Genomic DNA, 13,959 nt, shown 5'->3' with positions numbered 1-13,959 from the left:
TTGTGCCCTTTCACACACCAACCCAGACTCGCAGAGAACATCAGACGTTAGGTAAACATATGTATAGTTCATGTTGGGTACAGGCAACAAACTGTATGGGCATGAGTCTGTCCATTTTATGTGAATCCCATTCCGATTCGTAAATGTAAGACACCCTAAGAAAGTGTACATCAATTTCTTACAACAGATCATTGTTTCCTGGAAAAAAAAACAGTTTAAGTACATGCCCTTCATAACTGGGTAGGTATTTTACTCAAATCAAAGTCCGAGTACCGTGCTACCATTTCAGCATGGAGATGTGTACTTTGGACTGCACACGACTGGAAAGATCCTCAAGTTTGACTGTGTCAGGTCCCAAACATTCGATGATCCTCCTGGGTTCGGACCTTTTCGGACACAGTTTCCCGGTAATGTGATCCATGGCCGAGATCACGGGGAATCTGTTTTACTAACACCAAGTCTCCGACATGGAAAGGTATCCTCCCCTTATTGTACCTCTCTGCCAACCTATCTCTGGCTTTGACAAGGTGCTCGGAAGCTATCTCCCATTTTTCTAGTACACTCAGGTGGCGGGAGGGCTCTGAAAGATACCCGATATTCCACCTCAGGGAGAGCGGATCGTTGAGTACTCTGCCTGGGCATAACTCGACAGGAGTGAACCGGCTGGATTCTTGGACTGCAGTGTTGAATTCCAGACTGAAAAAAAGAAAGGTATTGTGTGTTATAGTGGAAAACAGACAAGCATGTTTTTAAATTATGATGGAACCTCTCAACAAGGTTCGGTTGAGGGTGATAGGGACTGAGGCGAACATGGCGGATCCCCCATGAAAAACGAAGATTGCGAAAATTCTTGCTGGTGAAAACAGAGGAGTTGTCACAAACCAGTACTCTAGGTGGCCAAAAATGCCGAAAATATGTCTGCACGGCAAGTTTACAGTAACGCCAGAACTGATCTTGTGAACGGGGAACAGCCAGATGAATTTAGAGGAAGCATCAGTAACAGATAGAATTCCAATGTTGTCATTTCGAGATTTGGTTAAGCGTCCGAAGAAGTCAATGAATCATTTCTTCCCTGGAAAATTGGCAACGTTGGCAGAGTAAAGACCAACCTGACTATTCTGGGCTGGTTTGAATTTTTGACAGACGTCACATGACCTGACGTATTCGAAGACATATTTTTCAAGTTTGGCCAGGCGTAGATACGGGCAATTTTGTGAAAAGTCTTTAGTTGGCCAAGATGAGCGCCTAAATAATAAACATGGTAGTAATTTAAAATCATGGGTCTTAAATTCAGAGAAACAAAAATTTTAGAGGAGTGGCCGCGAGGTTTATTGTGGTACAGAAGTCCCTGTTTCAGTTCAAAGGACTCACAACCCGGTTCCTTCCTAGAAAGTTTGTCAATTAGACGAACACATTCATCGTCTTTCTTTTGAAACTCGGAGAGATCAGTGAAACTAAAAGGGTAATTCTGAAGTAGACAGGCAGGAAAATAATTATCGGGATTGCATCCAATCTCCCAATCAGCTGTTTCAACACAATCAAACATGAGCGACAAACAATCGGCAACAATGTTGTCCTTTCCCCCGACATGTACAACAGTAAAATTATATGAAGACAATCTGAGAATCCAGCGAGTCGTTCTTCCTAACTTTTTGACGTTTGCACTCATTCATGACGACGCCTGATTGTCAGTATGGACCCAAAAATGCCGATGCTCGAGGTAGGAATGGAATTTTTCGACGCCAAGGACTACGGATAAACATTCCTTTTCATATGTGGAATACCTAGTTTCGAAGTCGAGTAATCTCTTGCTAAAGTAGGCATTAGGAGCTAGACTATCATCGTCAAGCTTTTGATTCACTAGAGCCGAGACGGCTATGTCACTAGCGTCGCACAGAAGGCCATTGAAGTCGGGACTGTGTAACACCGGGGCTCAACAGAGGGCATCTTTAAGTTGACAAAAGGCTTGTTCCTGAGCATCGCTCCAGAAGAACCGAACATTTGTCCTTTCTTAGAGAATTTAAAGGGGATGAAATTTCAGAGATGTTAGGGATGAGCCTACTATAAAATTCAATCATGCCAAGAAATCTACGAACACCTTGGAGATTTCTTGGCCTGGGGAAGTCACGAATACATTTAACTCCGTCGGGATTAACAGAAATGCCGGACCCGGAAACAACATGGCCCAAAAATTTAATTCTTTTGGAACATAAAGATACTTTCTCAGGATTGGTGGAGAATCCGTGTCTTTTCAATCTGATGAAGAACTTCCGACGATGACTAATATGCTCTTAAAGGTGTTAGAATAAATCACGATGAAAACAGGCAGGAAAATTTCAAGTCACCAAAGACAGCATTAAGGATCCGACTCAGCGCTTGGCCACCTGCCGAAATGCCCATCGGTACCTTATTGAATTGGTAGAAGCCAAAGGGAGTGGCAAAAGCTGTAAATTCTCGACAACTGGGCTCGAGGGGAATTTGAAAATAGGCGGAATTAAAATCATAAACAGAATAATATTGGGCTTTTCCAAAAGATTGAAGCGCGGATTCGATGGTCGTGAGAGGGGAGCTGTCGAAAACCACATTGTGGTTCAAAGATCGATAATCGACAACGAGGCGCGGCTGGCCGTACTTCCTGAGAATCAGAAAGGCGGGATTACTTAAAGAAGACTTAGAGGGGCTGATGACACCTTTCTCCAACAATTCATTAATGCATTTCCTCTTCGCAGCAAGCTTGGGAGGAGAGCAACTAAAAGGGAGAGTGCCTAACGGAAGTATGGTCTTTCAATCTAATACAGTACGAAAATTCTTTAACACACACAACCTAATTTTGACGTAAGCACGTCGGGGAAATCAATTAGGAGATTGTTATGCAAGGAGGCTTGATTGTTGGACAGATCATATAAATCGATAAGAGGACTGTGGTTCGACACAAAATATAACGGTCTATTGTTGGTAGGGTGCTCAAATGGAAAGTTCTCATTAGATCGGTAACGGAAAGCGAATGAGCGGCTGATGAAGTCAATGGATAATGCAATAGCTAACATAAAATCAGCACCAAGGATCAGGGGGACAGTTCGGGGATAATGTTGAAATTCTAATCCCAAGGAAAGTTATGAATTTTGAAATGGATCTCGGTACGTTCTTTAGGACACATGCGATGACCGTCGGCTGACATGTAGGTTATAGAACATTCGCCATCTCGAAGATATTTTATATTCGTTCCCTCCAACAGAGATTGATTTAAAAATGAACTAGGGAATCTAGTATCAAGCAAAGCGCATACAGAACGCGAACCAGAAAGAATTTTGGCCCAGGGTGACGAAAGGGGGAGTCCACAAATTTGGCGATGAGAAAAGGTTTGAAGCACCAACGGTGGGCCTTCACGTTGGTGCGGGGTTAGATTCCCTGGTTTCCGTTACATCGCGGGCAAATGTTGCGGAACACGACGGCTAGACCACATTGATAGCACTTCACAGAAGGTCTTGAATTACACTGTTTGAAGACGTGTCCACCCTTTCCACAATTCCAACATATAATATAATTTGCCGTGTTGTGACGGGGAACATTCTGATCAGGGAGAGCGCTAGCTACGCTGCTGGGCAAGCGAGGGGACTCGAAGCGGTCCGTAGGGCGTTCAGTAGATGATGCACGGGTGGGTGACTTGGCAAATGAAACAGATTTTGATGCAAAATGACAAGCGACATCAGGAAAAGAGCAACTGGAGGGCGGGGGGAGAGGTTACTACACGTGATTCGATTGAAGAGTAGGCTCGTATTTACAGCCTAGATTCACAATGTCGTCGATGCAGTTTGCTTCCGACCTTTTGATATACAATTTGCAATATTTGGGGCAAGATTTCGAAAGAATGAATAAAAAATTTCCGTCCCAAGATTTTCGAAATCCAAGCGATTGAACAAGGTGAGGATCAACTTGTGAAAATTTAGATTTTATAATTCCACATTTACAATACTGTAATTGTCTTTATTACAAAGACTACATTAAATTACACTCGTGAAACATGTTTCTTCCTCTTGTAGGACATCTTCAGTCACAAATACAAATACATAACATTACATACATAACGATACTCAAATGAAAGGTAAGTTTGGAAATACAAACAATCTGACTGAATTTTATGTTTGTTTTCCAGGGAAAGATTTCCTAGATTGCACAAATTTAATGCACATATTTTATGAAATTTATAACGTGTAACAAGGTGAGGATGCCGGTCACATACTCGCCAATAGGTTCCCCAGGACTTTGTGTCCTACGAAGAATCTCCTGTTTTAAAATGAAATTCATGTCTGACAATACAAACCTAGTTTTAAGCTCCTTAGTAAAGTCGGACCAACTATGGATTTTATATTTCACCAAACGGAACGATTTTCTCGCACATCCCTCTAACATACCAGGAATAACAAGGATAAAGGAATCTAGGGGCATCGAGGCACATGCAGCAACATGTTCGAACCTCTACAGAAATTCAATAACTGAAAAACCTCTCTCCTCACCAGAGAACCTCAAATTCCACTTCCGGACAATATCAAGAGCAGTGTTAGGTAGGGGCGTAACAGTTGGTAACCGGGTGTGAAGTATGGCATAGAGGTTCTACTTGTCGTGGGATGGACTGGAACGAACTAAAACAGTTCGGGGCTGGACCCGTGCATAGACAAAAGGGGAGCGAAATGTCAGAAAGGCAAGAACCCGTAACCCCGGGAATAAAAGAATGGATCAAAAGAAAATGGGGTTTATTACAAACACACATAATATTAAAACTAGCTGTTACCCGCGGCTTTGCTCGCGTGGATTTCGTACTTTGATGAAAGTAATCATTCCTCGCTACTGCACTAAGAGATTTTCTGAAACTTTCTAAGGCACAAAAACTTACCGGAAAAGTGAGGTTCATTTACCCCAGTAACTTTTTGAAAACCGCGTGTGGCATTGGATCTTGTGACATGGAACTGTCCATGTGAGAAACAGCCCACTCTCAAGTCGAAAAATAATACATTCTTTTAGGAAATTCCAAATAACAATTTCCATGCCTGTAACATAAGTGTTATAAGTTTCCCCATAAAAATAATTCAACCCAGTCTTCATTTTCTTCACACCCCTCCTCCCATTACTTAAGTGGGTCTTCCGAAAAAAGGAATATGCGTGTGTCTTTATTTTCAAAGAATATTCCAGTACCAATTTTCACGTCTATAATATCTTCATTTTTTGAGATATACGTATCCTCATAAAAAGAATTCAACTTACTTTTCAGTTATTTTCACGCACCCCCTTAAGTGGATTTTCCTAAAACAAAAGAATACATCTTTCGTTTTTAACGGAGATTCCAAGCACCAATTTTCACGCCTGTGACCTTCAGTTTTGAGATAGGCTACAATTACCCTCACTTTTTCACATCTAATACGCAGCTACATTCTTCAAACTGGGCAGACCTATCAAAGTTGGTCTTATGACATGAAAGTACAGTACATCTCCATCGCCTCATATTGGGTTGCTATTTCCAAGTAACAGGCACGGTTATGATCCTCCTAGCAAGAAATGTACTTTATAAAGCTTGGTGGCGTGTTCCCATCTTCCTATGTACAGCATTTCTCACCGGACTATCATGATATAGCGTAAACTGTCCGGCTCCATGGCTTAAATGATTAGCCATTTGATCACAGGGGTCCCGGGTTCGATACCCGGCAGGGTCAGGAATTTTAACCATCATTGGTTAATTTCGCTGGCACTGGAGCTGGGTGTATGTGTTGTCGTCATCATCATTGCATCCTCATCACGACGCGCAGGTCGCCTGCGGGAGCAAAATCATAAGACCTGCACCTGGCGAGCCAAATGTGTCTTCGGACATTCCCGGCACTAAAAGCCATGCACCATTTCATTTCATTTAGTGTAAACTGGTGTCGCCTAGCCACAGTCTGTCGATCAAGTCGATCCGATCTTGGTGCGGGTTTGCAAATAAATTAAATACATAAAATTACTCAGTACAAAAATACTACCCATCGTATTTCGTTCAAATGAATTCCTAAACCCTCCCAAGAGTAATAAGAAAACATTGTGACATTTCGGTCTAGTAGGTTTTGAGTCCATTTGTGACATACAAACATTCATTTATATGTATATACTAGAAAATGTAACTCCGTTGAAGAGTAGAGCAGTTAGGTACGTAGATTATAGATATAGCATATAATAATTTTATCGTAATAGTTCTATCAGGCCATTCTTTTTCTGTTCAACTTCTCAATTACTCTCAAATACTTGTATTAAATTTTTATTTATCATATTTCCGGACAGGTTATTCTTTGTTTGTGCTTTTAGTGCACGTTTTTTCAATTATACTATAATCATTTTTGTAAACTGCATGTATCGAAAATTAAGAATAAAATAATCAATACCATCTCCCGGCTCTATGATTTCCTAAATTATGGGAGGTGTGTATTATCTTATCTTAAATCTCCCGTTAACACTATGGTTGTGAGCTTCTCAATAACCCATCAGTGTAAATACATTTAGCCTTCTTTATTTGATTGAATATTAAAAAATACTGCAGTTAAGAACAGTGATGATGAATTTTATTTAGCGAATATCGTAGGGATATACAAAATTATCCATACATAGATTTTATTACCATCCATTGATACCAACATTTTACAATTGAAACTCTTCACATCAACTGAACATGCGTCATTTTGTCAACTCACCGCACGTTTCTTCTTTCTTGTAAGAAGTGGGTAGAACTTCTCCACGATGCCTCCTTGACCTAACGCAGGAAGCTTTCGCAGAGGTGATGGCTCCTCCCCGCCATCACCCGTGGCGACCATCCAGTAAGTCGATGCGCTTTGTCGCCCCCGGAATCCTTTCGGACGCGCACCTCATCCCGCGTATTTGTTAATATCTCCGAAGTTTCAGTCGTTTCCGACACTCGGGACTGAATCCCCAAAACAGAGAAAACCCCTGTTCTGAGGAGCAGTACCTCGTGTCGAGTTCGACTGTCACCCCGACGATATTAACAAGTACAGTGGGGTAGTACCAACTGCGATCGCAGCAGGCTTCCCCGTAGTGATGGCCCCTCCCCGCCATCACCCGTGGCAACCATCCAGAGAGTCAGCACGCTTGATCGCCCCCGGAATCCTTACGGACGCGTGCTGGGTGAACGGGGAATAGCGACAACTTTTCTTATCCTTCTTATATGAAATGAATGCGGACTGCGCAGTAAGCGACCTGTTCAACAACAGTATGTTTCTGTCGTGTCTTATTGTTGACTGTGCACCGAATGTGTTGCGATTATGGAGCAGAATAAAGGCTTCTCCCAGTTCCATTATTTCCTACCAGAACTTAAAATTATGGGTATATTACACTAAGGAATAGGGTCGTAAAAAAATAGAACTCAGTTTCTCTCGTAAATTGTTTCCTTCCGGAGGATTGTTGAATTGGGCTGTGAAACTTCTGCTCTCGCATTCTGTTCTAGACACTTTTCCTTTAAGGATATCAAATACTGTAGTAACGTTTCTACCTCAGTCCTGGAGATGGTGCATCACGCTCAATGATCAGTGACTACTATGTGTCGCATGTATGAGAAACTGCCACTTTCTCATATATTAATACGTTTTTGTGACAATAATGAGATTATACGTTTCCTTAGAAACAAATCCGACGTGTCAAGCTTCCAAAAACTGAACCGTAATATCATTTCCAGTCATTCAGAGAACTTCCTTCGTGATATACAGGCCGTATCGAGGCTTTCATCCACCCGAGAGTCCACATGCATGTCGCATAAATTCTAAATACTACCTTACATTGCTATATAAAATCTTCCCCCACGAGCTACATCTCACATTAATATAACAGTTAACCTTCTTTAACTCTCCATCACATACTTTCACAATTTCTGTGAAGCTTATACAAGAACATGAAAGCCCCATGGCTCTTAACTAAGAGCGTGGGTTGGCGACCAGGGGGCCTTTTGATATATTACACAACTCTAAATCACAAAATAAATATAAATCTGGAGTATACAGATTCAAATGTAACAACTGCAGCTCCTCATACATCAGTCAAACTGGACGCAACTTTAATATCAGATACTTCGAACATATCAACGCCATTAAATACAACAGATTCTCTGTTATAGGACAACACATACGAGACTCCAAACATAATTTCACCAATATTGAAAAAGACATAAAAATACTTAAAATCATTAACAAACGCCCCCTTCTAAACACCACTGAAAATCGTTTTATTCACCTTGATCAATACTTCAACCTTAATTTCAATTTAAATGACATATCTGAAGAACCCAATATTCTTTTCGACTTCCAAATCCTTCTTCTCAAAAATGCTACATTTCTAAACACGAATTCAATTTCCCATGCCTTACACAGTTCCTACCCACGTTTTCTATCTCCAATAATCCATCCTCCTAACCCACTCTAAACTACCCCTCCTTTATTTCCCTATCCTATCCTTTCCCATTTTCTTATAACGTCCAGTTCTGTTAATCTTCTCTTATCTACTAATCCTCCTCCTTTATTATCTTATCCTAACTTTTCTTTTCACCTCTCCTCTGGAAAAAATATATTTTCCGAATTGAACACTATACTATACTAGCTGACACCCGGCGTAGACCGGTTGCTTTAGGATGTTTACTTTTAAGATTAGTATCACCAGTTAGTTAAGTTAAAGTGAATTTTTGTAGAATTCCTTTCTGGGATATGGATTTTTACCATCTATTATATAGTTTTAGAGTTATTTAGATGTGTTTGATTTCAACTAGTTTCAAAGATTCATCGAGATCATCTCGGTAAAATTGTAAACAGTTATTAAGAGAAGTTTCATCCACAGTACACGAAGCCTTACAGTCTACTAGAAACTGGAACAATGACTGAAATATTTTGTAAGACTGAAGGCGATTATTAAGTCCACTACATAAACTATCAATTATCACCAAAAATGTTTCTACTTCAAATTATTTTCTTCCTTTCAAAATAGTTTCGTTAAGGGCATTACGATCAGCATATCTCTTCTTTGATTGTCTTTCAGATTTGTGCTCAAAACCTGTGAGATATTTTTCACATAACCTTTTAGCTTCCTCTTCATATTTGTCAAAATTACCTCTTTCATTGATTGTGAATGTAACCAGAGACTCCAGAAGTTTACAACCTGTTAACAAGTCTAGTGTAGGTTTCTGTAAACTCACACTAACTTTATCAAATCTTTCCAAAATTTCATGCCAAAAGACACACATAAAAGCCGATTCAAATTTCATGAACTTATTTTTCAGTGATTTTGCTTCTCTCCGGGACTCATGTTTTTCTTCAGCATTCTCACATATAATATCTAATACACACAAAATATTGTCATAGTTGATACGCAAGGCTTTCACTGCTTCATAATGACAACACCATCTGGTTTGACTCAAACTCTTCAGGTGAAGAAGTTTGTAATTTAAGTGCGGTTCCAAATTTCTCGTCAACATAGCCCATTTACGAGGAGAGCTTGAGAAATAAACATACAGTCGTTGTAGGTAAGCGAAAAACTTCAAAGCTTCACGACAGGATTCAACAGCACTTACTCCGACTAAATTTAATGAGTGTCCTGCACAAGGCACGAACTGGGCAAATTTATTTTCCTTCTTTAGTTGTGCCTGGAACCCATTGTACTGGCCAGACATATTCGCCGCATTATCACAAGAAAGACCTCTACATTGACTCAAAGGTATGCTTTTGCTATCCAAAAATGATTTTACTTCATTAAACAATGAGTTTCCTGTGTGGCTTTCTATAGCCTTAAAACAAAGGAACCTTTCTTTGACTTCCCCAGAATGAAGATATCTACATGCAATTGACAATTGGTCTACATGAGCACAATTCGGGGAAGAGTCTACTATCAGTGAATAGTAATTTGATTCTTTTATTTCACTTAGGATTGTATTTAACACCTTTTCCCCCATTAAATGAATCAGTTCTTCGGCAATTGTTTTCGATAAATACGAAGGCTTCCCTTTTCCTTCATTACCGTGTTTTGAAATGTGCTCCTTCAGAAAAGGGTCAAACTGGGAAATTAGTTCAAGGATTCCTAAATAATTCCCATTATTATGCACTCCAAAAATCTCATTTTCTCCACGAAATGCTAGTCCTCGCACACACAAAAATTTTATGACCGCCACAATTCGTTTCAACACCTCGCCCCAGTACTGGGAATCTGAAGTTATCTGTTTAACTAACTGACTATCAATTCACGAGGAAATTTTCTTCCTATACAGCCAAGAATTAATTGCATTCCTATGTTCTATACTGTTTTCATGGCTACTGACAGCTTCGTCTGCTTTTTTCCAGTTACAAAAACCATGTGAAGAAAATGCAGAGTTCATCTAGTCATTTGAAAGTAATTTGCAATGGTAACAAAACACTTTTCCAGTAGATGGTGAATATACAAGCCAAATCCTTTCAACAGAGTCACCATTTCTGAGTTTGCGCATAAACAAACTGTCTGACAAATAACGATTTTGCGATTTTTGCACTTGTTTGGATTCAAGATACTTTCCCGTAACTGAACGATTTTGAAAGTATTGAGGCACAAGCTGAATACATTGCTCTCTAAACTCGTCCATCATGCACTCAGGCCAATAACCAGGATCAGCAGAAGGAAGATTTGAAGCAGGACTGCCATTAGCAGTGGCAGAGCTGCAACCAGGCTCTATGACACACACGGCCTCATTCTTGAGTACTAAATCTGAACCTGCAACATAAGAACACAAGTAATTTACTTGTGTGTTAGTGTATTTAGACAGCCCCGTGGTGTAGGAGTACCGTGTTTGCCTCTCACCCGGAGGCCTCGAGTTCCATTCCCGGCTAGGTCAGCGATTTTCAGCTGTACCTGAGGGCTAGCAAGTGGCTCAATCAGCCTGCGTGATTACAATCGAGGAGTCATCTGACGATAAGATGGCAGCCCGGGCAAGAAAACGAAGAATACGACCGAGATGATGCGTTGTGCTGACCACACAACACCTCGGAATCTGCAGGTCCTAGAGGTTGGGCAGCAGTCACTTGGTAAGACAAGGTCCTCCGCGGCTGTAGACCTTTGGGGTTTTTTAATTCGTGTATTTATTAAATAATTTATTACTAAGTAAGTAAACGTGTGACCACACCGTGTCGGGTCTGGGTTTAATTCGGAGTGCCCTGATCAAGTTATTGAGACCCCATACGAAGGCACCCCCCAGGCAATGCCGGGGAAGGTACCTGGGTCTCCGGGGGTGGCAGTCATTATTGCTACTACACCAACGAGGTCGGCAATTTATTATTTACGACTTCGAGTATTCCATACAATGTGACTGAAGTTTAAAATACACATTAGGATTCCCTTTCATTGTTCCTAAAACCATCTTCCTAATGCTCATGCTTTCCAGTTCCGTAAAGACCTAATCTCTCATAAAACAGCAGACTTAGATATGACACTATTCGCTTACCTGTGGAAGATTCCAATTCACCAGTAACAGTCTCTTCAGTCGTCGATGCACTTGTAGACTTCCTGTCAAAAAATGTTGATATTTTCGGCAACTTTTCAATTTCTTTCAAATGTTGTTCTTTTAATTTACGCTTTTTAGCACCACTAGGATATTTTCTATCCATTTTACAGGAACAATACAGTTGTAACTTACGAATGGTTCAATAATCAGAGGTGAACTGGAAGTTCTCTTCCTTATGCAAAGATATAGTATTACATGCGCATTCCACCGCGCTTCCCCTGTCCCCTCCCGCTCAACTTCCTAGACCTCTTCCCCCCTTTTCCCTCTGCCGGCACTCGCAAACTGCCAGATTTAAATTTTCGTCAACAATAACCTTCACAATAATTACAGTGCGTAAGTAGCGAGGATTCGTATCTCCGGACGGTAATTGATTCTAGCAGCGATGAAATACTAACGCGGACAGCTGATAAGAAGGAAGAGCGCTGTTTGATATTTTGCGAGCGTAAATATTCATATACAGTACATGCACGGAGGTGGAGCAGCAGGCCTTTTTATACCATTTTAGGTCCGGCCAAGGGCCGGGGCCCCTTGGCACGCGGGGCCCGGGGCTGCAGCCCCTTTATCCCCCCCCCCTTAATCCGGCCCTGGATCTACACGATTTCAACTGTCATTGAGACTCTCACCAATCAGCCTTGAGACCCCAAACGCAGTGGATTCACCACTAATCTCGGTCATTTTATACTATACACTACAAAACTCCTTTCAGTGCACCGTCCCAATGGAGGCTGAACGTCGACTTAAACGATATTCAGGCAGTCACAACAATAAATTCGACATTAATATCGGTTATTTTTTAAATTTTTGACGGTTATTTTTACATTCATTTTCACCCCTTCTCAACCTCCATACCAATTGCGGTGAAGTATGACTTATCCATCCAGAGTGCCACAGTTCAACTGAATGAACTCCTAAACATTAATATCAGTCATTTTCGTTTATCTTTATATTTCACCACCACCACGAGGAGTGCTACTGGTGTTTTACCCAATTGTATTTTTTTCAGATAGTAAGTCATATATGTACCAATTTGGTATGAGGGCTATGTTGGAGGAAACATACACAGAACGACGCCCGGAGTATAAATATTCGTCTCACTACTCCACACTATTTTCGATTATTTTTACATCTCAGCCCTTCCCACCCCACCCCTAGCGTGCTAGGTCTACCATACCTCCTCGCAGTTTGTCTCACGACAGTAGTTCATAAATGTACCATGTTCGGCTGAAATCTCTCCCGTAGTCCAGAAAACTATGGATTCAACACTAATATCGGTCGTTTTTTGTTATAATTATATTTCGCCCCCATCCCTAGGACTTCTAGGGGTGTCTTGCTCCTGCAGTATTTTTTACAGATAGTGTGATTTATTAAATAAACTAGCTGATGTACCCGTGCTTCGCTACGGAATTCTACATTTTATGGAGAATTCTAGGCTAGGTAGTGTACACGTTGTGAGCAAGACTGTGTTAAATTGCATAGCTCTTAACGTTACCCTAGAAACGCGACGGGGAAGTCACCAAACATCTTTACTCATGTGAAGACTGTGTTCATTGTAATGATAGGCCCGCTTGCCTACCATCAGTCACCACCAGGTTGGGGAGTTTTCATTATAATGGCAGACACTCACTCTCCACCAGCCATTTCACATCCTCAGAAAGACTGTCTTAGTGGTTTTTCCAACTGAAATGAACACAGGTCATTGCAGTGACGTCAGTAGGAATGGCGCGATTAAAAGCAATGCTTTCATATGAAATACTCCATCAAATGAAGGACCACACACTTTCTTACTTTTAATGAACAGTACTATGCTGGAATTCCAGAGCTGGAATGACCAAGTCGCAGACAGCTCTGATCCGTGAACACTCTTCGTCTTTTTTTCGGCGGTGCGGGGGGAAGGGGGTAGTTGGGGGAAGTCGAATAGTGGAGAGTCCCAGGGCAAAAACTATGCCCTTTTACTAATATGTTTCGAGGAGTACCCGATGAGTCGGAAAATCTCAATTCACTACAATGGCAACGGAAAAACCTATCTGATTTGGAGGAAATTTTTTCCTCCAAGCCAGAGGAGAAGCCCCCTCTTCACTGCTAATTAGGAATGAAATTAATGTAGAATATAATAAAAGTGAAGAGGAAGAAGCTTTTCTTAAGAAACGGCTCTTCTCTGGGTTGACTTTTGAGTTATTTAGTGAATTGTGGTGCTATAATTTGAAATAGGCTTAAATCGTAATTCTAGACCCGGTCATACTACTACTACTACTACTACTACTACTACTACTACTACTACTACTACTACTACTACTACTACTACTACTACTAAGTGAGCCTCTGCCGTAAGTGTGCATACAGCTCATTCAAAACAGCGCGTCAGAGTAGGGATCGAATAACTGGAATACTATGATGAACCAGTGTGTTACGTACCTGCAGTATCA

At 41.0% G+C, this 13,959-nt stretch overlaps 1 pseudogene; it reads right to left on the bottom strand.

The window, feature by feature from the left end:
* Nucleotides 1–347: 347 nt before the first annotated feature.
* Nucleotides 348–13,959, bottom strand: part of LOC137500503 (uncharacterized) — a 40,618-nt pseudogene continuing 27,006 nt past the window's right edge.

This window comes from Anabrus simplex, chromosome 4, assembly GCF_040414725.1.
Source record: "Anabrus simplex isolate iqAnaSimp1 chromosome 4, ASM4041472v1, whole genome shotgun sequence".
NCBI lineage: Eukaryota > Metazoa > Arthropoda > Insecta > Orthoptera > Tettigoniidae > Anabrus > Anabrus simplex.
Note: the sequence above shows the minus strand (reverse complement) of the source record. Positions and strands in the feature narration are given on the sequence as shown.